Here is a 26,118-nt window from a genome sequence, read left to right as displayed (position 1 = left end):
GAACGTCTGGACAGTATGCGCTATTGCAGTTAGTTTCAGCGAAATGTTCATATCATGAATTAGTGGCGTGATATTACATAAACGTGATCATGTTCAGTCGGAAATATAATTTGTTTGCATAGCAAAAAAAAATAAAACAACATAATATCGTTTTCTTACCATTTTATTGTTATATTTGGAAGAACTAATAAAAAATTAACACTTTCATGAACTCGCGAAACGATCATACACAAACATACACACACACCTACAGGACGTAAGGTGGTTTATGGGGCATCGAACTTGCTGCTGTCATAATGAGGACCATTGTTACAATTATCACAAGGACTTCAAACTCCGCGATTTGGGTCGATATCGACCCAAATAATCTTTGAATTTAAAAAAAATTATTACTCAGCCATCTTACATCCTACAACAGTCATTTAGGTATTGAAATGTAGCTAAGAACATACGTTTGTGTATAAAACAAATAAAAAGGGGGGTCACTGTAATTTTTTTTAGTGGGTGGGGCTCAAAGGTCAAGGGTCAATCTGAAAATGACGTAATTTGGCTAAAAATCGATGTTCGCTTCATAAAAATCGTGACAGAAAATAAGAGTTGAAGAAACCCCCCTCCCCCCCCCCCATTATATTTGGTATAAACACTAACATGTTTTGAACATGTTTTGAACAGGAATATATCTATAAAGAGCTCTGGGAAAAATGCAAATGACCTTGAAATTTCCTGTAATTTGACACCAAAATCGTCCAAATCCGTTCATTTTTGAGAAAATTCTCGTTCCCGAACGCTTCAACCTACGAACGTGTTTTTTTTACCCTATTATAGATATTTAGGCCGCTCACTTCTTTGTAATTGATAGTTATGACATAGCGCCCTCACATTCCTTTGTAAGTCGATAGCAACCGCCGTTCTTGCGCAATACTGTGTCATTGTATGTTTAATGTACATTTCAATGGACTTTTACGTAGTGGATATTTTCAAATAGGTCGTGGCTGCACACAGCGTCCCAAATTACGGCCCAATAGGCCCTAAAGATGTGGGACGATTGGTCAGATACCTTCATGAGGTCCAGGACCTTCTGGTCGAACCAGTTTATCAAGGTTCGGTCCTTTGAGGACCCAGAAATTGTAAGTTCAATAGCGTTTTTTACAAAAATGGCTAGGCTAGGCCTAACGTTATGCCAACGTTAGGCTGTATTTGTAGAAAGTAAACAAAGTAAACAACATTTGTACTAAATTAAATCAGTCATAACTCTGTCAATCCTCAACAGATTTCAGAAAATAAGGTATCATCTGAAAGAGCAGCCCAGAAGAACCTTTATCATACAATTTGAAGTCAATTTTGAAGTCCGTAGAGATTTAATTGTATTTTGGTGTTTTCCAATTAAAATTAAATTACTACCTAATTTGCATATTATAATTTGCATATATTTGGAATTTTTTATAAAATTATCAATTCCAAATATTGTACCCTATTGATCTAAATCAACTTCCTAATAGAGAAGTTGTCCCTAACCTTTATAGCCAGCCCTAACAAGATAAGTGCCCCCACACCCTAATTGTTTTCCCCACCCACCGTCTGGAAAAGGGGTTCTTAAGCCGCATTTCAGATTGTGGACAATAAGTTCAAAATCAATTCAATTACTTGCGGGGACTTTGTACTGACTTAACATACATTAAATTGGTTTATGGGGACTTAATTTGAAGTTATGTTAATTTCAGTCATATACTCATATGTAACATACTTCTGTTCCATTGTCAGTATGTCCTGGGCAAGGCGAGGGGGGGGGGGGTAGGGGGAATGACGAGGCAAACAAATTAATTCACATATGACATGTGATTGACTACTTCTAACTGTTAATGAAGAGTGCTTATTGTCCATTACAGGGAGGCAGCAGGTGATATGGTAGGACAACGGTGTGCTACTTGATCTATAAGGACAAGTTTTAGATTTTGCACAAAGGTTAATATAAAAAATTAAAAAAAAACATGTCACATAATTTCAATCGTTACCAATGTAACTATATTCCAAATAGTATTGGTAGTAAGTTCTGATGTGGAGGATTAATGAGGAGGGTGGGGGGATATAGATTTGTCATTACAATTTTTATCAAGCCTTAATTAAGTGGCCACGTTTACATTATTTGTTGAGAGGAAACTTAAGTCTCCTTTTCATTGAACTGTACACCCAAAACCAACTTGCTGTTCAAGTACCCCTGTTGTTTGACATTATCACTTGACTAATGTTGATTCGAAATAGGGGGATAATTTCAGCAGGAGGTGAAAGTGGGAAAATAGGTGGGGGGGGGGGCTGGTCCACCTTCAAGACAACCAAAAGAACAACCTTTGTACCCAATAAAATACGGTACCTATTGTAGCACATAAAAAGAAAACCAGCTTTCATATAATTGTGCGCAACAGTAACATATTCATTGCGTCCGTGCATATATCTACAATACAGCAAACGAGTGGATTTAATAGTTATATCACAAATTATGCTCATAAGTTACAAGCACACAAATTTGATCTCTGGTTTCTTGTTTGAGGTAATTTGTAAATTAGTTTTGAGCCAGCTGCATTTAATAATCAGTAACAGAAATTCTGTTAAAATGCTGATAAAATATTAACATCCACCATACCATCTTCATCTATGATTCTATAAAGTATACAAGTGCCTCAGTTTGTCTGCTGAGTTTTTAACACCTCTTGGAATATGCTATACCCTATGGATCTACAGTGCAACAAATTATTCCATACATATGGAACTGTTACAAGAAAAATATCATCAGTACATCAATTTATTTACAAAAAAAAGGATTTTCACTGGTGTAATATGGTATTTTGGTTCTACCAAACTTATATTCTTGTGACATTGTCAAAGCATGATGTTCACCAATGTTTTGTAAATGTTCTAGTTATGACTTTCTCTCGCATCATAATATTTCCTTTAGCATTCACATCAAAAGGATTATCAACATGATATCAAGATAAATCCGTATAGTTAACTGCAGCCTGGTGATGTAACACAGAGTGCTCGATGATCTTCAAAATGTATGATAGTCACAGAAAAGAACTGAACACAAGAAACGAGGATTCTCATGATAATGAATATATTGTGGAAAGGGCTGAACTGCACCAATCAGTATGATCTACTGCTATAGTGCTGCTAACATTTACTACGCAAAAATTGTTTGCTTGAAAGCGACCCAACTGACAAAATCCAAGAACATGTTTATTGCACGTCCAGGGGTCCCAACATAACATAATATAATATGGAACCAAGCAGCATGGATTAACCAACTTGAACATTTATATGGCAGTGCCAACTGGTCCCTGTCTGTAAGAGAGAAGAAAAACAAACACTATATATGATCAAATATTTTACAAAGAATAGGAGAAAAGGTTAATAGTGTACAACTTGTACTTTCCAAGACATATCAAGCTGTATAAATCCAGCATGTGCAAAAGCAATTAGCCTTAATGGTATGGTCAAGTCACCTGAACCGCAACCCCCCACCCTCCCACTTCCCAATCAAAGTTAACAATTGGAAAAACATCAAAGCATTATATAGGCATACTATCAAAATATTTGGCCGTTATGAATGGTCTAACTCTGAATGTATCTCATTCCACAGCAGCTCAACCCATACCTCATGCAATGAACTCTGAAATAATGTATAGATACTTGTTCAAGAAACATCTCAAACTTTTGCTAAAGCAATAGGTCTTAATACGGCTACCAAGTCAACTCAACACCCCCCCCCCCCATCCTCTCCTCGTCCCTTGCAACCTATTCAATGAGGATGAATCCCAATAAAAAACCTTAGCTTTCAAATATTTTTGTAAAATTAAAAGCTAATATATTATGTACCTACTTCCCCAGCTGCCTTGACCAACTCAACCCCCCAACCACCCCAACCACCCCCGCCTCAGGCAATAATTCCAAATAAAAGTTAGGTCTGTAAAAAACAAGGTTATGTATACACTGATACATTTAAATACAACATTAACCAAATTTGAAAAACTTCAAAGGTAAATGAACCCACGAATATAAGATGTTAAAAATTAATATTTGACTGTTCAGAAAGTGTTCACACACATACATTTATCCAGCATGTATAAAACACAGTCTTATCTAAACTGATATCAACTCTTTGTTGTAATAGTACAATGTGTTCTTTCTTAGACAAATCTCTACAAATCTAGAATGTGCAACAGCATGTAAGCTTAATAGGATAAGCAAATCCCCCCTCCATGCTATTTCACAAAGATGAATCCACATAAAGACCTTAGCATTCACATATTTGTACGTTCTAAAAGTGATACCACTATCTATCTTCTTCGCAATCCGCTGTTATGGTTTCAAATAAGAGCTATAAGACTATTCTCAGGATTTGACTTATCTCTCATGCCATGACAATGATCAAAGACTGGCTTAGGACACGTTGTAACTACCACAACCATTGGTAACTTCAAAATTTGATGTTAAGGCATCTCTATTTAGTAGGAAATATATGTTTTTATTGTCCTTGCCAGAAGCTGATCTGGAGAACAAAGAGGAATTGGTGATGATGAATGACTGGCTGAAATGTAACATGGAACCAAGAGAGAAAGTATTGGACTTCATGGGGCAAACTGCAGTTTACAGACAACAGCAGATCAAAGACCACTCAACTAACATTTCAGATATTCTGAAAGAGTATCCCAAGTTGTTAGACCGTGGAATGGTAACTATCAAATTCGAATTTTTGCTGCTTAATTAAAGAGAAATACGTAGGTGATTTTGCATCAAAAATACTAAAGAAGCGAACTCTGAATACACATATTACGAAGATACTATTCAAGACCATATTCTTTTACTCTTGAAAAAGGAAGTGGAAAAATTACTAGCGAGGTTTTGATTTAGCAGAAACACTGAAATTAATTAAGTCACTAACCTCACTGATAAGTTAATACTATATTTCACTTTGAAGCCTATTTGGCCAACTTAAAAACAGTACTTTGATTGACTACATATCTAGTTTGATTGGAAAGAACTAGTTTCACTGCTTTTTTTAAATGATGGCATTACATTTTAAATCTCTTTTAATTTATGCCTGGAAGTTTATGACAGTAATCAGCCACACAGTGAAGAAAACTGACTGACTTTTAATTTAACCTTAGGCATCTGGCAGATCAGTACGCATTATAAAGACCAGATTGGGAATAAATGTTATTTTTGGATGAAACTCTTGCTTTATTCAAGGCTATAGCTAAGATTTTAAGAAAGGTTGCTGATGTTGAGTGTAGAAAAAAGGTACAGATTCAAGCGGTATAATATGGTTTACAATTTGTACAAAGTTTTTGTTTTAATATGGTGTCTTTGCCATTCGGTGCTATGGTTTTATGTGCAATGTTTGCTCTGCATTTCTTGCAATTGTGTCCAATCTAACAACTTGTCTATCATCTTGTTACAGGGAGACAAGATAAATTATTCCCATGAATATGCTTTTGTTCAGTGATGATATCACAAATGTTAAATATTGAATTTTTGCAACTCAAATTTTCCCCCTACCACATTAAAAAAATATTTTGAAAAAAAACATTTTTGAGCTGTATTCTTAGATATTTTCAAAGCATGTGTCAATAAATGTTAAATACTTACTTTTACTCTTGGCACCAACCCAAACATTTGTTATTCTAGAACGGAGGCCAGTCCCCCAAGAATCACTACTGTAAGCTATCGATTTCTGTTTCAAAGCAATGTACATTTTGGACATGGCTTACCAACCTTCATGCTGTCTTGTGTGGCAGTTCATTCAAAATGTGATTTATGAAATCAAAGAAGCACATATGCCAAGTTGCATAAGAGACCTTAGATCATTCTTGGCCTTTAAAAGTAATTAGTGGCTTAAAAGGAAAGAATTGTAAGCAAGATATTCATGGCTGATATTCTACAAAGTTCAAAGGATATTGATGCCACAAAAATACTGCAGCTACTTTTGTATGCAAGGAGCCCTCTTGGTACCAACCCAGATATTTGCTATTTTAGAACAGAGGTCAGTTCCTTACAAATCTCTTCTATAAAAGCTGTCTATTTCTGTTTCATGGCAAATGTGCATTTTGGACATGGCTTATCGACCTTTATGCAGTCTTGTTTGGCAGTTCATTCAAAATGTGATTAATGAAATCAAAGAAGCACATATGCCAAGTTGTATTATAGCATTCTTGGCCCTGAAAAGTAAGAAGTGCCTTAAAAGGAAATTGTAAGCAAGAAGCTCATATAATAATTGTAAGCAAGAAGTTTGTATAATATTACTATTTTAAAATTCACACACCCGATAGCATCATCATGAAGGGACATTTAATTAAAACTTATGATATGACATATTTTTACATACCATGCTGGTACAAATCAAAACTTTCCTTACTAATTTGTATTGGAATCCCGATCTGATCAACTGATCTTTCATGAGTGAGTAAGGTTTAATGTAGCTAAATTTCACCTACACATGTATCTCTATATGTGGTGAAAATATATACTATACATCCAAATACTGGAAATAAGAACAATGCACTGGCTGCAATGTACTGCATATATCATAAATATGTCTCTAGATGTAATCATGTACACCACATATGTATGTGATACTCAATGTAACTCTTAGTTAACTGTATGTATAGGTAAACCTTGATTAGTCAGATCATGATTGATGTTTAGATTCATAGATTGTTTATATATCAATTGATCTATAGTTACATATGTGAGATATTTAGTGTTACAAGTTTTCTATGAATAAGGTTCTTCTTGAAGAGTAGAGGTTTTTTATATTGTGTCACCTTAAAGTTCTGATAGACCACAACAAAGAAGTTGTTACATCCAAGCATATTTGTGTCTTGTTTTGTTTTGTTTGTATTTTATTCACATGGTTCAGCTGGTTATTGTTTTCAATAAAAACAAGTTCTCAAAATGTCATCCATCTGGCTTCTGTAATGTAACTGTTTGTTTAATTTCTCAATATTTTTCAAGGAATTGTTTACTCTTTGCATTGCCATATTCAACTGATTGTTGCAAATTAGGTCTGCATGAACAAAACTTGTGAGGAGTCTTTCAACTACATTAAGTAAAATCCCCTGAGGATCTCATCCATCACTGTCCAATATATTGCATTCGCCAACATATATTGGGCAATGAAGGCTCATTTGACTCCCCCACCCTTTTGTAATGGTAAAAGCGACTGCCCAATTTAAATGTAGTAATTGCCCAATTCAATGATTTTTAATTCCCCAATTTAATGATCCCTACATTTGTAAGTTCACCAATGATGGGCATAATTTACACAATTAATTTAACCAACAACTGTTGGGTACAAACTTATAGTTATTTTATTGGTTAAAAATGTTACCCAACGGCTGGTTAAAGCCGTTAACCAACAGGTGTTGGTTAAAATATCACCAATAAGTCGAATTTGACATACGTGCCCAGTGTTGGTTAAGGTATTGGTTAATTTTTTAACCAACTGTTTTTAGAGTGTAGTAATTTTAGTGTAAACATATTCGTCGTTATGTCATGTCATTTTCAGTTCATTTTAGATAGTCGTCAAACATTCGTCAGTATGCTTGAACTAAATTTTGAAGTTTCGTCCTGTCACAGACTAGTATTCGTCACTTTTTTTCTTGTAGTAGCCATAGGGTACACCGTGAATGTTCACTGTCACATGGGGAGAGAAAGGGGAAGGGATATGATGAAATATGAACACATGCAGTTGCAAAAATAATAGTTTCAGTGGCGTAATCTGTTAAGTCGGAACTCTTATAAAGCACACAGACTATGGAAAATTGTGTGCAATTCTTCATTTTCAAGTTAGAGTATTACGTGAAATGTCTCTGACAATAGTTTCTAAGTATCTTTCAAACGCTTTGGGAAGCTTTTCCACGATAGGCCTACTATCTCCTTGAACGGAAATGTGAAATTTTTGTCACGCTCACAGCACATTCATAATATCCAACCCAACCTCGTGTGAATCCTCAGATTTAAAGAAGGAAACAAATGTGCCATTGTTCAAATATTTCCAAGTCGTACTATAGTATATTGTTCCTTCTTTATATTACCTTCCAGTATACATATAAAAAATTCTTACGTCCACAAGCACAGTCATAATATCCAACCCAACCTCGTGTGAATCCTCAGATTCAAAGAAGGAAACAACTGTGCCATTGTTCAAGTGTTTCCAAGTCGTACTACAGCACAGGGGCGGCGATCTGTTTCAAATATTGGGGGGGATATTTGCTTGGATGCGGGCGAATTACTATCAAAGCGGAGCGCCACCATTGGTTGGCGCGCAGCGTACAAGAAAATTTTTGGTTTTGATAACCCCCCAGATCACCGGAAATGGCACTTCTCGGGCTTGAAAATGACCAACCAGATGTACACTTTTGCCTGAGAACCAAGTTTTTCCTAATAGTTTTTTTTTTCATTCATAAACTTTTTTCAAGATTGTCACCAGTCACACATCATGTTCGACCTCATTGCATCTCCTGTGGATCATTGCTTTTGTAGGTAATTCTACGTAACGCCCCACAATACCCGTCAGCCCCACTTTTCAAGGTTTTAAGCCCATTATTTGTTCAGAATTTGAATAATAAATTCACTTCAAAACATACCCATAATGTTGCACAAAATTTCATCTAATGGACAACCAATATAGAAAAACCCCCCTCAACCCCTAACAGACCGGTCAAAATTGCACGAGTAGAAGGAAGTACGATGAAGAATGTTGGTGAAGGAATTTTCGAAACTTCAGACACAGTTAAATTATTGGTGTACAAATATTAAAACCTCTTATAACGGCTACTATAAAACTTCGATATCATAGAAAATACCCAAAAAATATGATCGAGGGGGGAGGGCGGTCTCCCCCTTCACCCCCTTCCGCCGTTGGCTAGGCACCTGCGGTTAGAAATCTTGTAAGAAACAGGCCAAATGGAAACCCAGTGAACCCATATCGATGTGGATCATATATATGATTTTACGTACTTACACTCATACACAAGATGCAAACCAAATTTCATTACGGATGCGGTCCGTCTAGCTATTCATTTCGAGAGAAAAAAAGTAAAAACTACTTTCGGTCATATATAGTAACACATTGTGACACGGTTAGACAGGCGCCTTGCGAGGAATTTGCCAAGGGAGGGGCAAAGCTTGTACCCAGACTTTCTAATTGTAGCGCCACCATAAGTTGGTGCGAAAATGCCTCCCAGATCGCTGGAAATGGCACTTCCCAGGCCTTGTAAGTTGCATCTAAGCATTTTCTATTTTGAAATTACTAGCGATATCATAAAAAAATACAAAACATATGCTTAAAAAAAACTATGCCACCAAATATTGGGGGGGATATTAGATACTATATCCCCCCCACCTAAAATATTGGGGGGGACATGTCCCCCCCGTCCCCCCCATGATCGCCGCCCATGCTACAGCATGTTGTTCCTTCTTTTTATTTGCCTCCAGTATATATATAAAATTTATAGAGAGGAGGCATATAATACCTCAACAAGAAGAATAACTCGACGATAGGATAACAAACAGTCCAGAATAACTAATATAAAATGGGGGAGAAAATGTCAAGATGATAGGATATCATATAAAATACATCTATACACAAACAAAAGTAAATACATAAAACAATATAAATAACAGACTTCAACAAACATTCTAAGTGCTAGAATAGAATGTATTAAGCAGCACGGTAAATAAATAAGTTTCTGTAAATTTACGTTCGGTATTTTGTGGGGATTCCTTAGATTTCTGCTCGATTTGTGCAGGAGACTTTTTAGTAAAGCATACAAAGGGTGCGTCTGATCACTGTAAATCCTACTAGCTATTCTTGTAAACTCAGGTCTTGCAGCAGCATTTATTTTTTTAAACATTTTCCTTAGCATTTTTGTTAAAGAAAGACACAACGTAAGCCACACTAGATACTACATAATATACTTTTATTAATACCGTGATGCTTTGCAAGAAAATGTCAAACTGTCGTCGATGTGTAAACCCAGTACTCAGTTTTGGAGGTTCTAGCCACCTCAGCTCCCTCAATAATAATACGTTGCGATCTTGATAGAATGAGACCTTCATCTTTTATGGATTATTTTCAAAACAAATTTCCTTTATTTTTGGGGTTACGCAATAAAGTCTCAAGACAAGACAGTATTAAACGCACTTGAAAAGTCAAGAAAAGACCCCGCCTTTGTTGTAATTCTTTCCTTACAATCTTAATGAGACACAATATCAAGGATTAATCAAACGTTTGATATGGATATGGATTCTTCGAGTGGCTTGCAACTTCCGTTCTGGAACAGCAAGTGCCTTCTCCTTTCTTATGTCAACCAACCTTAAGGGTTAACAATCCCAATGTATGGAAAACCAGGGCTGAGGGTGTATCAGTTTGGTGATGTTCATTTGGTTTTTATGTCCATATTATGACTTGGTTTATTTTTCCAAAAGGTCTGGTATAACTTCCCCTATGATCCTGAACTTCTTAGCCTGTGGAAGAAAACATCCAAGGTTTTGGTTGGTATACACATTTTCTAGTAATTCGGTCTAAACTCCCCCCCCCCCCTCGTCCTTTTAGCAAAGTAACTACTTAAGTATAAACTATGCTAGTACCTTCCAAAGTTTAATGTAAAAGTAAATATATATGACCTTCAAATATGTCACTAGAAAGCCTATTACTAAGCCAGATAAAGGTACTTTGAGTTAGGCTAGAGTACTGCTCACGATGAGCAAACCGCCAACAGCTAAGAGAAACCGTACTTCTTTAGGGAGATGTTACACTTTTAACGTTTCTTTACATATGAAATTGAAGAAAGAGGAAGTCTTAAGTGGAAATGAGCTGGCGTTTGCATGGTTTAATTTGTCATAATACTGGTATTTGTTTATTGAACTGTTTACATTCACATTGAAAAGGAGACAGGAAACCAATATATTACATTATATTGCCCCAAATCATCCCAAGTGGCACAATGGCACTACACATTGGCCAAATATAGCTACATGCCACCAGGGGCGGCGATTTGTTTCAATTTTATATATATATATATATATATATATATATATATATATATATATATATATATACATTTATATGTATATATATTTATATGTATATATGGTTATTGGTTGCTATAATTTATTTTTTTATCGGCAAACCAAATTTCATAACGGATGCGGTCCGTTAGCTAATTTATTTCGAAAAAAAAGTAAAAACTACTTTCGGTATGTGACGTTTTTTAGTGATATTTATAGTAACAAATTGTGACACGGTTAGACAGGCGCATAGCGAGGAATTCGCCAAAGGAAGGGGCGGAGATTATAAGCAAACTATCTAAGCGAAGCGCCACCATATGTTGGCGCGAAGCGTAAAAGAAAATGCCACCCAGATCGCTGGAATTGGCAATTCCCATGCCTTGTAAGTTGCATCTAAGCATTTTCTATTTTGAAATTACTAGCAATATCATAAACAAAATATGCTCGAGGAGGGGCGGTCGCCATAGACGTAGGAAGCGGGGGCCGCAGCCCAAAAGTATTTGTGAAAATTCGGGCAATATGCTGAGAATTTTTGGAGCACCTACTGAAAAATAATAATTTTGCAATGTGTTTTTCAACGGTCAAACTGGTATTAATATTATCATTATTTTGTAGCGATTTCCCCAATAATTCTAAACAAAAGTGATGTGTAATAACACGGAAAATGATTGTATGTTATTGGCATGTGATGTAATAACCGATGAATGCCTATATGATATGCACATTAACATGTTGAACGCGCCAAAAAATTTGGTTATATTTTCCGGGCAAGTCGTTACAGCTTCCCAAATCAAATAAGGCTTCTACGCCTGTGGCGCCGCCGCCGCCAAATATGATTTTGATAAATAATCTCACGCAATATTTTCTATTTATAGCCAAAAAAAACTATGCCACCAAATATTGGGGGGGGGGGTATTAGATACGGTACTATATCCCCCACCTTAAATGTTGGGGGTCATGCCCCCCATGATCGCCGCCCATGCATGCCACGACTTTTAAAAACCAATTTACTCTCGTACCGTGCAAGATAATGGACTTAGATATTTCAGAAAAAAAAGTTCATCACCGGGATCTTGGTGAAATACGTTCATTGTGATGGCTTGGGATTCCTTCCCTTCAATCCTTAGGTATGGTTAGGCTAACTCCAAGACTGGCTTAAATTACTTAACCTTGGTCTAGGTATTGTAGTCTTCGCGGTCACAATTAAAATTTGAGTGATTTATTCATCATTTTTATACGAGTTACACCCATTGTCATCAATGTCCGTCAGTGACTTACACCGTATGTTTCCTCATTTACACACAGCTCTAATTAATTGTACCGACACTGTTACACCGATTCAGTAGAGATAAATAGCGTTACTCTAGTCTACTGTGTATAGCTACTCGCGCAACAGACACAAGAATCGAATGTAATGCAATCATAGCACTAGGCTACTATTCAGGTATATTATTGTTGTCCCACTGGCCATTCTGTTTTCACGAGTTATGCTATCGGGTATGAAATGCTGCATTAAGCAATTAAAGGCGGAAATAATAAAAATATTACCTTCCCAAAATCCTGGGTGTTTCAAATGGCAGTTAGATGTATGAACCTTAGAAAAATTGTGTTACTGAGTGGTTGTACTGATGACTAAAGTATTCGTCAATATGTAAAAACGAGAGTGGGCCTTAGGTGGACATTCGTCAGAAATGAGTCAGAAAAAACGAACAAAATAGACAGTTTTAAAACTTATAACCCGGCTCAACCGATTCTTCACCCTCCAAATAGGTAAGAACAATATTTAACTCAATTTCGCCAAAAGTACACTTCCCCCACTACACGAAAACGGGGACGAAATGCTTGACGCATAAGCTGAATTTCCAGAAGTTTTTTAAGCGAAATGAGGAATGCACAATATGTGGAGCTAGGAGTAGTTACTTCGTTTGATCTGTCACCCGATGTACGTTTAGACCGATGTTCTTGGAGTGAATGCGTGTTAATGGAGAAAAGACTTCGCATCCGAGTGTATGTCTGGAGCATGTAATATAAGACGGAGCTAATGATTTGTAGGTAATTAATATGAGCTTGTAAATAATTCGGTTAGAGACTGGAAGCCAATGTAGCTCTTCAAGAATAGGTTTGGTGTGACAAGACTTTTTGGATAATGTAACAATCCGTGCAGCAGTACACTCTAAACAACATTTACATAGGTTGTGCAAAATTCTACACAACCGCTGTGTAACTATAATGCACATATCAACCTTGTGCAGAATCCACACAACTGTTGTGTACGTTTTCATTAACACAACAGCTGTGTTAAATCTACTCACATTTGTGCATACCCCAGTACACAACAATTGTGTAAATTGTACACAACCATTTTGCAATGTTAGCACATCTTGTGTAAGAAAAGTACACAACAGTTGTGTTAATTATACATACCCTGTTTACAATTGATTAGTGTAATGTTCACAACTATTAGTACATTTTACACAGACTTTGTGCAATTTTAACACATTTTGTATCAATAGTTCATATAGCACAGAGCATAGGCCCAAGTATCAATTGAATATCCAGTATAGACTATACAAAGCCTCAATGTTTTGGTATGTATCAATATGTCCAGGAATCCCGGTATCAGGTCTCCCGTTGCGCTTAACTTACAATTGAGTGCCATAAATAGTAACCTAATAATTGTGTGAATGCTACAGTGAGACCTGCGTTAGATTTAAATGCAAATTGCTTAACTATTGATGTACAGTAGAACAGTAGAAGCACTATTCACAATACCAAAAAAAGGATATATATTTTCTTGGAATATATATATATTTAATTTGGAGGAATCAAAGCAAATGCTCACCATTACAATGAATAAAAACATGAAGTTTATGATAAAGAGGAAGCAAATGGATGGAATTCAGCGACACTTACGCCACATAAAATATGTAAGAAAGACATATGTAATTAAATAAATATAAAGTATAAGTCATGAGTTTTGTCGAAATATGTTTGCCTAAACTTGGCGGCATGGCAGAAATCAAGTACCTCGACTGTGTTGAAGACTCTGCATGGAAAACAGTTGGTATGTTTATACAAAATAAGAAATTAAACAGTAAAATGTCTTTTAATAAACTAGAACATCTTACCTGAAGAAGGCAGTGCATGGAATTGAGTTTATATGAACATCACATTAAAAGGATGTATGTAAACAAAAGTAAGACGTGTGAGTATCATGTGTCAATACAGTTCTTGAAGGGTCTAAAAACTCAGGTGATTGGAAAGTCACTCTCATAAATTGGTAAAGGGGACTTGTTCAGGCTTTCTAGGTTGTAACAACTACAATGATGGCACTAAAATACTACTGAATGTGCCTTAGTGTTGGTTGCTGTTAAAAATTATTGTAGTCAAAGTTTAATTTTCTTTAAATAACTATTGCAGTATGAGAAGGATATCAAGTATTCAAATATACCTCAGCTTTAAGATCACTTCTGAGAAATTATGCTGAAATCTAGATGATTCCCCCCCCCCCCTAAAATCTGTGAAATTTATCATAATTATTACATGATGAAAATGTTGGAATCATTGTCAAAATTAAGAACCCATAACTGGTTATACCCTGCATTGAAAACTGTTTTAATACACCCAATATGATAATCCTAATTTGGAGAATTGCCCATCACCTTTCTGTAACTAATATAAGTGAATTTACTTATATGACAGTGTTGTATGACTAGTACTCGTGACATTTTCACCTCCATTCCACAGAAGTCGATACATATCAAATATTAGGGTGATGAGCTCTGAGTGTCTTGACAGTCAGCAATATGACCATAGCCTTAGGTTACCAAATCCAAATACTTCAGTTTCTGGTAACCTGTCTCTATGTTATAAAACGCCTCTCGACAAAGTCCAAACTTCGCAAGGGCGGGCTAACTGTAAGTATCAAAATTCTAGCTAAGCAAACATGATTTTGTTTTTCTTTTAGACTTCCAACAAGATCATCAAACCGTTGTGACAATAACCGAAATTGGGCATATATAACTTGATAAAAAAATGAAGTAATATATAGCCCATATAAATTTTATCTGACAAAAATTATGGCATCCATATCTGGGCCAGATAAAACTTTATTTGACTACATATCCAGTTATATCTGGCTTTATATGACAAGATAAATCTTTACGTCGATTGACTGTTTACTTAGTTATATCTGGCTTTATATGACAAGATAAATCTTTATAGGGATTGACTGTTTATCTAGTTGTATCTGGCTTTATATAGCCAAATAAAACTTTATGTGTATTGACTTTATTTCCAGTTATATCTAGCTTTATGTGGCCATATAAACCTTATCTGGATTGACTGTTTATCCAGTTACATCTGGCTTTATATGGCCAGATAAAACTATGTGTATTGACTTTATTTCCAGTTATATCTGGCTTTATATAACAAGATAAATCTTTACGTCGATTGACTGTTTACTTAGTTATATCTGGCTTTATATGACAAGATAAATCTTTATAGGGATTGACTGTTTATCCAGTTATATCTGGCTTTGTATAGCCAAATAAAACTTTATCTGCATATCTGGGCAGGGGCGGCGATTTGTTTCAAAAATGGGGGGGGGGGGGCATTTGCTTGGGTGCAGGCGCGTAACAACTTTCATGCCCAATATTGTTCGTTCGCTTTGTGATATTTTGTATTTATGAATAACAATTGGTTATCGAACGATGAGCTCTACAATGAAACCAACCAAACACCATGGTCATCCATAGACGCACATAGAAGATTGAGATTTTTCGGTCATGTAGCAACACTCCAGGAGGACGCTCCACAGTGGCGTAGGAATGTACTTTTGAGTGGGGGGGGGGGCTGAAGACTGATGGCAGGCCTGGGGGAGGGGTTTAAGGGAAGGGGGTTCCCCCTCCCCTTTGAATTTTTTTACATTTCCAGGTCGCCTCAGATGCAATTTGGTGCAATATAGCACACTTCAACACCGACTCCATTTTGTAAACTTAATTTTGTATTTTCACCTGGCCTTAGATGCAATTTGGTGCTCCAAATGAGATTTTTTTTCTCTTTGGAAATGAAAAAGGGGTTTTCTGACTTGCGAAGCGGGGGGGAATGATACTTCCGCCCCTTCACATTTTTCACTGGGGGGGCTGGCGCCCCCAGCCCCCCGGTTCCTACGCCCTTGACGCTCCAACAAAGGTTGCCTTAAGAGAAGCCCCCCAGAGCACCGGAAATGGCACTTCTCGAGCTTGAAAATGACCAACCAGATGTACACTTTTGCCTGAGAACCAAGTTTTTCCCAATAGTTTTTTTTCCATCCATAACCTTTTTCAAGATTGTCACACATCATGTTTGACCTCATCGCATCCCCTGTGGATCATTACTTATGTATGTAATTCTACGTAACGACCCTCAATACCCGTCAGCCCCACCTTTCAAGGTTTTAAGCCCATTATTTGCTCAGAATTTGAATTATAAATTCACTTCAAAACATACCCATAGTGCTGCACAAAATTTCATCTATGGACAACCAATAAAGAAAAAAAAACTTCAACCCCTAACAGACCGGTCAAAATTGCACGAGTAGGGAAATGTATTATGAAGAATGTTGGTCAGGGAATTTTCGAAAATTCAGACACAATTAATTTATTGGTATATAAATATTAAAACCTCTTATAACGGCTACTATAAAACTTCGATATCATGAAAGAAATACAAAAACATGGGGTGGGGAGGGGGGTTGCCCCCCCCCCCCTTGGCTACGCGCCTGCGGTTAGAAATCTTGTAGGACACAGGCCAAATGGAACCCAGTGAACCCATATCGATCATATATATATATACATGATTGTACGTACTAACACTCATACACAAGACATGTACAGACATTATGATAAAAATCCTGAGTGACAACATGCTTTATACGGTCACAGAAACGACCACGAAGAGTCATTTACCTCATGAAGCATTTGTTGGATGAATTTTTAGCCACCGCCAAATATGGTTTGGATAAATAATCTCGCGCATTATTTTCTAATTTTTAGCCACAAAAAATAATTCACCGACTTCCTCCCCCTCCCCACCCTACCTTCCCGCATTTCCCACAAGTTTATTTAGTAAGCAAAACACAGATATCTTGCATGGTATACTTGATGTCAGTATTCATCCCTTATATTCATGCTGTTTTAAGCACATCTTTTCTGTAGTGTTACTGAAGGAAAATGGTCTAACATTAAATTGATAAAAGGGTTTTAGAGCCATATGTCACAGAACTTATCTTTCTCAAACAGAGTGTAATACTTTAATATTTATTATTAGTCATAATCAAATATACAACTTAATAACGTTAAGATAACATACATTTTATTTAGAGAGCAAAACCTTGCATCATTTAGCAGTAAATTAAATTCCAATGAGTTTAGGATGCACATGGCCCATCTGAAAGGTTTCTAATAAAACACACACAATATCAGCGTCTCTCCATTTTGTTATGGTTACAGATGAAGCGTCTGGAGCAAGTAATGACTATGGGTTCGCTAGTACACCAGCCGCTACTTACACCTTTGTGGTAGAACTACGAGATACAGGAGAGAACGGTTTCGTCCTATACCAGCGGACCAGATTGTACCCTCTGGAGAAGGAAGCAATGGTGGTGTGATTGCACTCCTTGATTTCGTTACTGTGTTTACTCCCGTCTGAACTCCCCAACGTTTTTTTTTATTCATGATAAAGGGAAATCGTTGAGAATTTTCCCAATATACCGCTATTAGATAAGACTGTTGACAACGCAAGTCGGCTGTAACTATATGAAAGACGCCTATTGTGTTATTCGCAATTTACAAACAGTTGGACTGGTGAGAGAGATAAATTAAAGTGGCCCACTTACTCAATGGAAGTTAGATTGAGGGAAAGGGAGGGGATATCTCAGGTTATGTGATTATCTCGATGATTTGTAGACTTGACAGGCAGATGACCTGTATTAATTTACGCCAACCCTTCCCACTCCCCCCCCCCCCCCTTTCGAGAATAAACGTCAATGTATTTACTAGAGTAAGGCATAACATTCAAGAAACTAGCTTCAAATATGTTCAATGAAACAAAAAGGGAAACATCACATAGCTGCTATAAGTTCAATATTGATTTAAATATCACGCGATATGGTTTATATCTAAGAGGTCAAGGGTTAGTGGGCGTAATCAATTATTTTATTCATTTTTTACTAGTCACCAGCTCAGATCGAGCCTGTTCTCTTACTATAGCAGTTATCCACCCATTACCTCTGTTGTGCTCCACGCTTCAGTGTTTAGTATATAACATTCAGTTGAGAACTTCTTTCATGCATTAATCGAAGTCATAGCAGTTCGTCATCTTTTCAATTATCTCAAAAGGCTCTCTGTTTGAAAACTGTGTCATCACTGCACGCTTCGTAGACCTGCCAGCGACTCAGCATACAAAGATAGTATCGATTTATATCAGGAACAAGATTATATCCAAGACCTTTCGAAGAATATTAACTGTACCTCACCTGCACCTGTCTTACGCAAACCTCTGTCATAGTAAGTAAAATAAAACATTTATAATATTTTTATTAACAGCACTCCAGTGTCGGGAAGTATAGATAAATTGTATAACATGCCTTTACGGGAAATTCTGAATAAACATAAACATTTCTTTAAAGAAAATCTCCACTTTTGACCATCGTATATATATATATTTATCAATTTTTACGAAAGTTCAACTATTTTCTCACGATTTCGTTGTCTTTATCCATAATGCAGCATAAATTAAGAAGAGCCGTAACGTTAAATTCCTGATTGATAGTAGACAGTGTGATTTGAGAATCGGGGTTTAATTTTAAAAACAAGTCCAGGGAACCCTTCCAGATGACCAAACATATAATTTTATCCATCAAACTATATTCAAGGTTGTTCTTTCAATTTAAAAAAGGTCAAAACATTCACCCAAAAGAAGTCTTCTTTCCGTTCTGATTATCTGTGTATTTATAGCGATATTCCTCGATAAGAATTTTTCTAAAAAAACGTATTTTTTCTTATAAGTTTTGTTCTAATTTTATTCGCAGATCCGGACTGCGGCTTCATTAATATCATTCTAGGAGAACTAAATAAGCACACATCAAAATGGCCAACAAAATACCGTCGTAATTATTGTTATTATTTCTTTTCTTTTCTTTATTTATTTTTTATTGTATTCTTATTAATATATATATTTAATTTTTATAAAAGATCCAAACGATTTATACTTGGCAATAATGCATAACAGTATAATAGAAGTATTGATTACTTGTTTAATTTAGATTCACCTTGATGAGTTATTATAATTTTAATACAATGAATTAACATTAAGATTTAGAATTGGAATGAAAGGCCGACGTCATCGATCTCTGGATCCTAAAGTGAGCATTCCAGAGTTAAGCATATTTTGAATGTAATTATCTTGGAAACATGTGTAGCTATAGAAACATTTTTAGTAGCACTTAACTTGTCCTTTGTTTTTCTTTGACTATAATAAGTCAAACACTCAAGACTAAAATTCTGTCTGAAGTCGCCTCTTGAAAACTTTAGACCAAGTTGGGTTTCTTGAATAGCGCCAAGATTCATCATTTTTGAATAGTTCCACCACTTGCAACTTCTGGGTGTCTCAGCTCTCTCTCTCCTTTTTTGGCGGTCAATGCAAATGAATTAGAATGTACTACATGTGGTCAACACGTACAGGACGAGTTGAATCAGAAAATTACATCATTACAAACATATCATAACGATGAATATTGAAGATAAATAAATCCTGTTCGAGCAAACTAAATATAGCCTATGCAATTTCATCAATTTGACTGAAAATGCCTATTAACAAGGCCTATGGTCGGTGTTGTGATATATGAGAAATTTGCTGAAAGGAATATATTCATAATCGTAAGCACAGTACTTGATTTGAAATGTTTTTCTACATTCTCAATTTTATTTCGACTTTAACAGGGTACTTTAATAGAAATATTTTATTCGGTCGATTTTTCAATTTATAGCACGATTGCCGTATCTTACATTCATGTAGCCATGTATTTTCTACACGCGAGAGGGTTCTTCTTTATGTGAAACGAAAAAGTCATTGGATCTATAAGTCAGAATCCTAACTATATTAGGCCTTAAACGTCTCATGTCTTATATCTCGAGATTACTATGTCGATTAACTTTGCTCTGAACATTCGTCATGTGATCACCCGAACCGAATTGTACAGTTGCTTATAATAGCGTTTTCGACTTGAATATATTGCGCATTTATATGCATCTGTGTTATAACATGATAACACGTGCTATGCTAGAGGCACATTTTATTGCGGACTTTGTTAAATATATATATATATATATATATATATATATATATATATATATATATATATATATATATATATATATATATATATATATATATATATATATATATATATATATATATATATATATATATAATAAAAATATAAAATAAAAATATAAAAATATTTTATATTATATAAAAAAAAATATATATATATATATATATATATAATACCACTACGATTTACTGTATTGTATCTTTAACATATCTAGCTCTCGCATGCTCCCAAAACATAACACTTGTTAGTGTGTTATAGCACCCTGGCATATAAATGCATAATATGCTACACGTTAAGAACAAATATAAGCTCACACCTTTTCGGCTTGGGTGATGCGATTTGCGACTTTATAATTCTATTGCATTACTCTAGCCACTTCGCAGTCGGAGAGCTCTGTTCATTCCTTCGATAAAAAATTCTTCCGTTACCACGGATACAAGCTTACAACCCTGAACCAACTTTCACTTTTTGCCTTCCACACACAGAGTGCATACACCGGTACCAAGATTCACTGTACAAGATGGCTACCAGGCGTTGTGCATGGATGTGCTCGATACTGGCCGTTTAGCAGTCGCTGGATATAGCAGCAAGAAAAAGAACTCTTTTATCGATTTGTTTATGTTTCACTTGAATCCCTATTCTCAGAAACAATTGACGCCAGAGCCCTATTTTTCTCAGGAATTTACCGAGTTTGGTTCAGAATGGCGGTCTGTTTGTTTACTGGATGATCGTTTGTTTTTAACGTGTTGTAAGAATACGATAGCATTGTACGATAGTACTAATGGCGGTCTGGTCAATCAAGGGAAGCTTAACGGTGAAGCCAGGTGTATGACAACCAGAGGTGGTCGAGTCTATGTCGGTTTAGATTCCAGTGAGTTGATTGTCTTAGATGCGAGAGAATTGAGAATAATGCATACAATCACCTTAGAGAAATTAGAAGTAGGAGACTATCCCTTTGATATAACAGTTAGTAAAGAAAAACTGTTTATCTGTACAGTCGATAGGAGAGCTTTAATGTATAATAGTGAGGGAGAAGTAGAACAGGAATATAAAAACACACAGTACAGACATGCACGTAGTATAACAGTCAGTGAAGAGAAAGGATTAATATTTATATTATGGAGTGGTTCTGGTAGTGAGGGTTGTCAAGTTGTTGTTTACTCTCTATCTGGGGGTCATTCTTCCATCTCTGGGGGCCATTCTTCCAGCTCTGGGGGTCATATCCGGGATTCTTTTGAAGTTCCTGATGATTCCTTGAGAATCAGGATTAATAATAACATAAACAGATTGTTTTTGGTTACTGAAATAACTGGAAAAGTCTATGAATATCACACAGTAAGTACTAATAAATGAAATAAAGGCCTTTGGTAAAAATTAGGAATATTTATCGCCTTTATGAAAGCAATCCTCTGATTGACGCTCAACAAATTGGGTATCATTCTATGCGAACAATTGATGAGAAGACACTCTTAGATGTTTTGAGATCTACTTTGCAAAATGTAATGAAAAATACAGGCACATTTTTCTTTGGAATTTGTTGATTCTGGTAAGGTTGTCATGGAAGTGTTTTGTACTGTCAATGTAAATGTAAAATTGGTTTTCTTTATTTTCTCATTTTTAATTGCTTAAAAAATAAACACAATTGTTACTGGTGAATGCGGAACTTACTTGAGGGTGTGACCGTTTAAACGGTTAACCGTGTAACCGACCAAAAATTCACTATCCTATTAGAAAATCACAAATCGTATAAACGGAAAAAATCAAATACATTTTAAACATGAAAATTATTTAAAAATATGTAAAGAACTGAGTAATGTACTGCAAACTATGTTTTAGTCATGAATAATGTGTTCAAAATAATTATAGTTGTTTTTGAAGTAGCTTTTGTATCAAATACTGTATAGTACTGTATCATGTATAATGTGACACAAGAGTAAGAAAATTAAATCGGAGGCTGCTCAAATCAGTTTCAACTTGATTTTTAAAACCCATCGCACAACACGTGCGTGCGTTATTTGTTATTTTTCTTTTCAGCAATTATTACACGAAATGTTCGCAATATCATTGGGCCTAATTAGTAATTATCATACATTGATCGTCGTCTTGTTGCCTGAATTGCTACCTGTTGAAAAAAACCCTTAATTATTCTTCTCATGATGTCATATTTTCATTAAAAGTCGAGTGACGGTGCGTCGAAAATGCCGCGATCGGGAAACGGCGTTTAAACGTTTAACCGACCGGCAGGCGATCCGGTTAAACGGTTAGCGAAATATCCGTTAGGTCACATCCTGAGGCTGAGTGAGAAGAACACAACTATCACTTGTTCGTTTAGATGGAGATCAAAATAGTGGGAAAATAAGTGCATTTAAGAAAAAAAAAATTAGTCCATTAGATGCTTGTTGCCCGTTGCAATATTAGAACAACATACAAAATTTGGGAAATATTTTTTCTTATTTTCTGACTATACAACCTGCTATTTTTTACCAAATTGTTACTAGTGAATGCGGATTTTTTTAAGAACACAACTATCACTTGTTTGCTAAGATGGTGATCAAAATGGTGGAAAATTAAGTGCATTTTTTTAAATTTAGGCCATTGGATGCTTGTTTCCTGTTGCAATAATAGAGCAACATGCGAAATTTGGAAGATATTTTGCCTTCTTTTCTTAGCTTACAACCTGCTTATTTTGACAAATTTGGTATGAGTGAATGTGGAATTTTATTTTATTGAGAACAGAACTATTACTTGTTTCTTAAGAGGGATATCAAAACGGTGGAAAAGTAAGTGCAAAATGTTATTATAAATTTAGGCCATTGGATGCTTGTTGCCCTTTGCAATATTAGAGCAACACATTAAATTTGGAAAATATTTTGTCTTATTTTCCGAGCTTCTAAGCTGCTAATTTTACAAATTAGTTAACAGTGAATGCGTAAATATAAGAGCACAACTGTTACAACTATTATGTTAAAATGGTGGAAGTTTTATGAAAAATGTTGGCCTTTGGATACTAGTCAATTTGTGACAGTAACTATTATAGACATCACATTGTAGAAGTGATGATACGCAATATCCTGCTCAATTGTCTCATATATGAGTACAAATGAGTACAAATATGCATTACAAAGATCCCCATTCATTAGCTGTCACCAAGCACTCTGTGTAATGGATGTAATTGCTATGTACATGGATTTCAAATGATCATTGCTACCCATGCATGAGAAAGCATTACCACATGTCAACCAGTGTAAGAACAATGATGAATACAATAATAATAATAACAATAATAAGCAAATATTTATAGAGCGCTTTATGCAAAGGCCTCAAAGCGCTTAAACAAGTACACAAATATGCAAGTCAAATCACTGTAATTTTTTGGAATAAATGAGTTTTTAAGAGACGCTTAAAACAGTCAACCGATGGTGCATTGCGAATTGAAGATGGTAGATTGTTCCAGAGATGAGTGCAGCAGAGATGAAGGCTCTTTCTCCATAAAACTTTGTGTTTGGGGTATGGCTGGTGGCAAGAAGACACTTTGTAGACAAGCGAAGTTGGCGTTGAGGATGACACTGAGGAATTAAATTTGTAATGTAACCAGGGGCAAGAAAGTATTGTGATTTGTACGTTAAGAGGAGGAGCTTATAAATTGACCGTTGTTTTACTGGAAGCCAATGGAGTGATTGAAGCACTGGAGATATGTGATCATGACGCGATGAACATGATATTAAATGGGCAGCAGAATTCTGAACAGTTTGAAGTTTTTTCGGTGTAGGGTCAGGAAGGCCAAATAAAAGGGAGTTACAGTAGTCAAGCCTGGGCATTATCAAGGAACATACAAGTTTTGTAGTTATATCGTTGCTTAAAAACTTCCGTATCCGGCTGATCTTCCGAACGGCGTTGTATGATGATTTACAAACGGCATTGACCTGTTGTTTCATGCTTAGATGGGGATCCAGTACAACTCCTAGACTCTTGACGTGCGTGGACGGAGTGATGGTGGTCTGATCAATTTTGACTGTAATAGATTTGATTGTTGTGGGTTTAAATTGCGAGGTAGCATGGAGGATTTCAGTCTTTGAGTCATTGATTACAAGATTGTTTGATATAGCCCATGATTGATATAGCCCAAACACGAACACCAAATCAATTAACAACTCTGCCTTCACTTTAATCATTATTCATCACCAGAATGATCTTTAATACAAGCCGGTTATCCCCTTACTTCACTTGCATGAGTTCACATAAAATTCTCTGTACACTAATTTGTATCTGTACTGCATACTGCTTTAAGGTAATGCTTAAATGATAAGAACCAGAGAGCAACCCCTTTAATTACAACTAAGCTTAACAAGTTAATGGTTAAATGACATCAACAAGACAAATACATCAGAATATGCCCTGACATGACTATGCTCAACACACCAGACCACAACCAGGTAAACTAATCTAATGTAGGTGTATTACGATGAGACGCTATGTCTACGAACCCTCTGAACTATCAGGAATCTACTCTAAAGAAGTTATTATACTAACCAACAGTTGTACTAGCTATTAACACCACAACACAACCAGACACCAACCTGCAGCTATGCCAAAAGTACCAAGCTGTTTCCAAATCCTGACAGAAAATGTTTACAGCAACAATCAAGAAAAAGTGAATAATGAAAATACAATTAAAGAATTAATTAAAGAGTAGAAGTAACAGCTTATTTCATATAAATTCCTAACACGAAGCTCATATTCACTGCTAATCCTAGCACAAAACTGACAAAAGTGTTACAGAACATTTTGTTTCAATTTGCTGCTTTAATGCTGGCATGGACTAACACATTTATGACCAACAAAGACACGCGTTGTACAGTACTAACTTTCCACTGCACTGCCCAAAAACCAGAATACCAACATATATCTAACTCAACATAGATATTTATGCAGAAATTATGATTAGAATACAGCAATGTAAGTTCTACAATATCGTTAACCTAACCTTAAAGGTACACACCTTCTTTAACACTGTGGAGATCTGCCTCACACTGAACACCTCATTTTTAATTCATAGCCACATATGAATATATAATTGACAATTACTGACTCTTTAACCTTGCTATAGAACTAGGAAGTAGCATAATTGATAAAACAACCATATACACTCATAAACCCCAGAACTAAACTCTTCTCTCAATGAACTAATTAATGTTAACAATAAAATGAAAAAAATGATGACTGGAGGCACTCTGAACGATTGATTGGTAACAGCTGTGTTGAACCTGACACAAATATTTACAATATAACAATCGAAATGCAATTAAAGAAGTAATTAAAGAATAGAAGAAATGTTATTTCATATAAATTCTTAACACGAAGCTTATATGCACTGTTCCATCTAGCACGGGAGTGTTACAGAACATTCAGCCAGTTGGGACAATTTCTTAATGCTAATACCTCCCTAAACTGTACTCCAATATCATGCTTCGAAGCACTGGGACAAACAGTTCCTAACCTTGATCTGATAGAAACATGATATTCATATTACTCGTACTCACAATACGAGTGCTGTGAAGCAGGACATGACACTACAGTATAGGAAATTTGTCCTAACTGGGTGGAACATTTTGCTCCACTACGCTGCTTTAATGCTGGCATGGACCAACACTATTGTATTGATTAACAATAACAAA

The 26,118-nt window shown here is 35.8% G+C and overlaps 1 long non-coding RNA gene across 3 annotated transcripts; it reads left to right on the top strand.

Annotated features, from left to right (window-relative positions):
• Positions 1-935: 935 nt before the first annotated feature.
• Positions 936-22,430, top strand: LOC139983185 (uncharacterized). 3 transcript variants are annotated; one of them, XR_011798540.1, is made up of 6 exons: positions 936-1,127; positions 4,536-4,726; positions 14,818-14,984; positions 17,559-18,614; positions 19,139-19,216; positions 20,929-22,430. It is a non-coding gene; the product is annotated as an uncharacterized lncRNA (long non-coding RNA). The 3 variants fall into 3 exon arrangements; XR_011798539.1 differs by having other exon boundaries at positions 14,815-14,984; XR_011798538.1 differs by lacking the exon at positions 14,818-14,984 and having other exon boundaries at positions 938-1,127.
• The last annotated feature ends 3,688 nt before the right edge of the window (positions 22,431-26,118 follow it).

Source organism: Apostichopus japonicus, chromosome 16 (genome assembly GCF_037975245.1).
Source record: "Apostichopus japonicus isolate 1M-3 chromosome 16, ASM3797524v1, whole genome shotgun sequence".
NCBI lineage: Eukaryota > Metazoa > Echinodermata > Holothuroidea > Aspidochirotida > Stichopodidae > Apostichopus > Apostichopus japonicus.
Note: the sequence above shows the minus strand (reverse complement) of the source record. Positions and strands in the feature narration are given on the sequence as shown.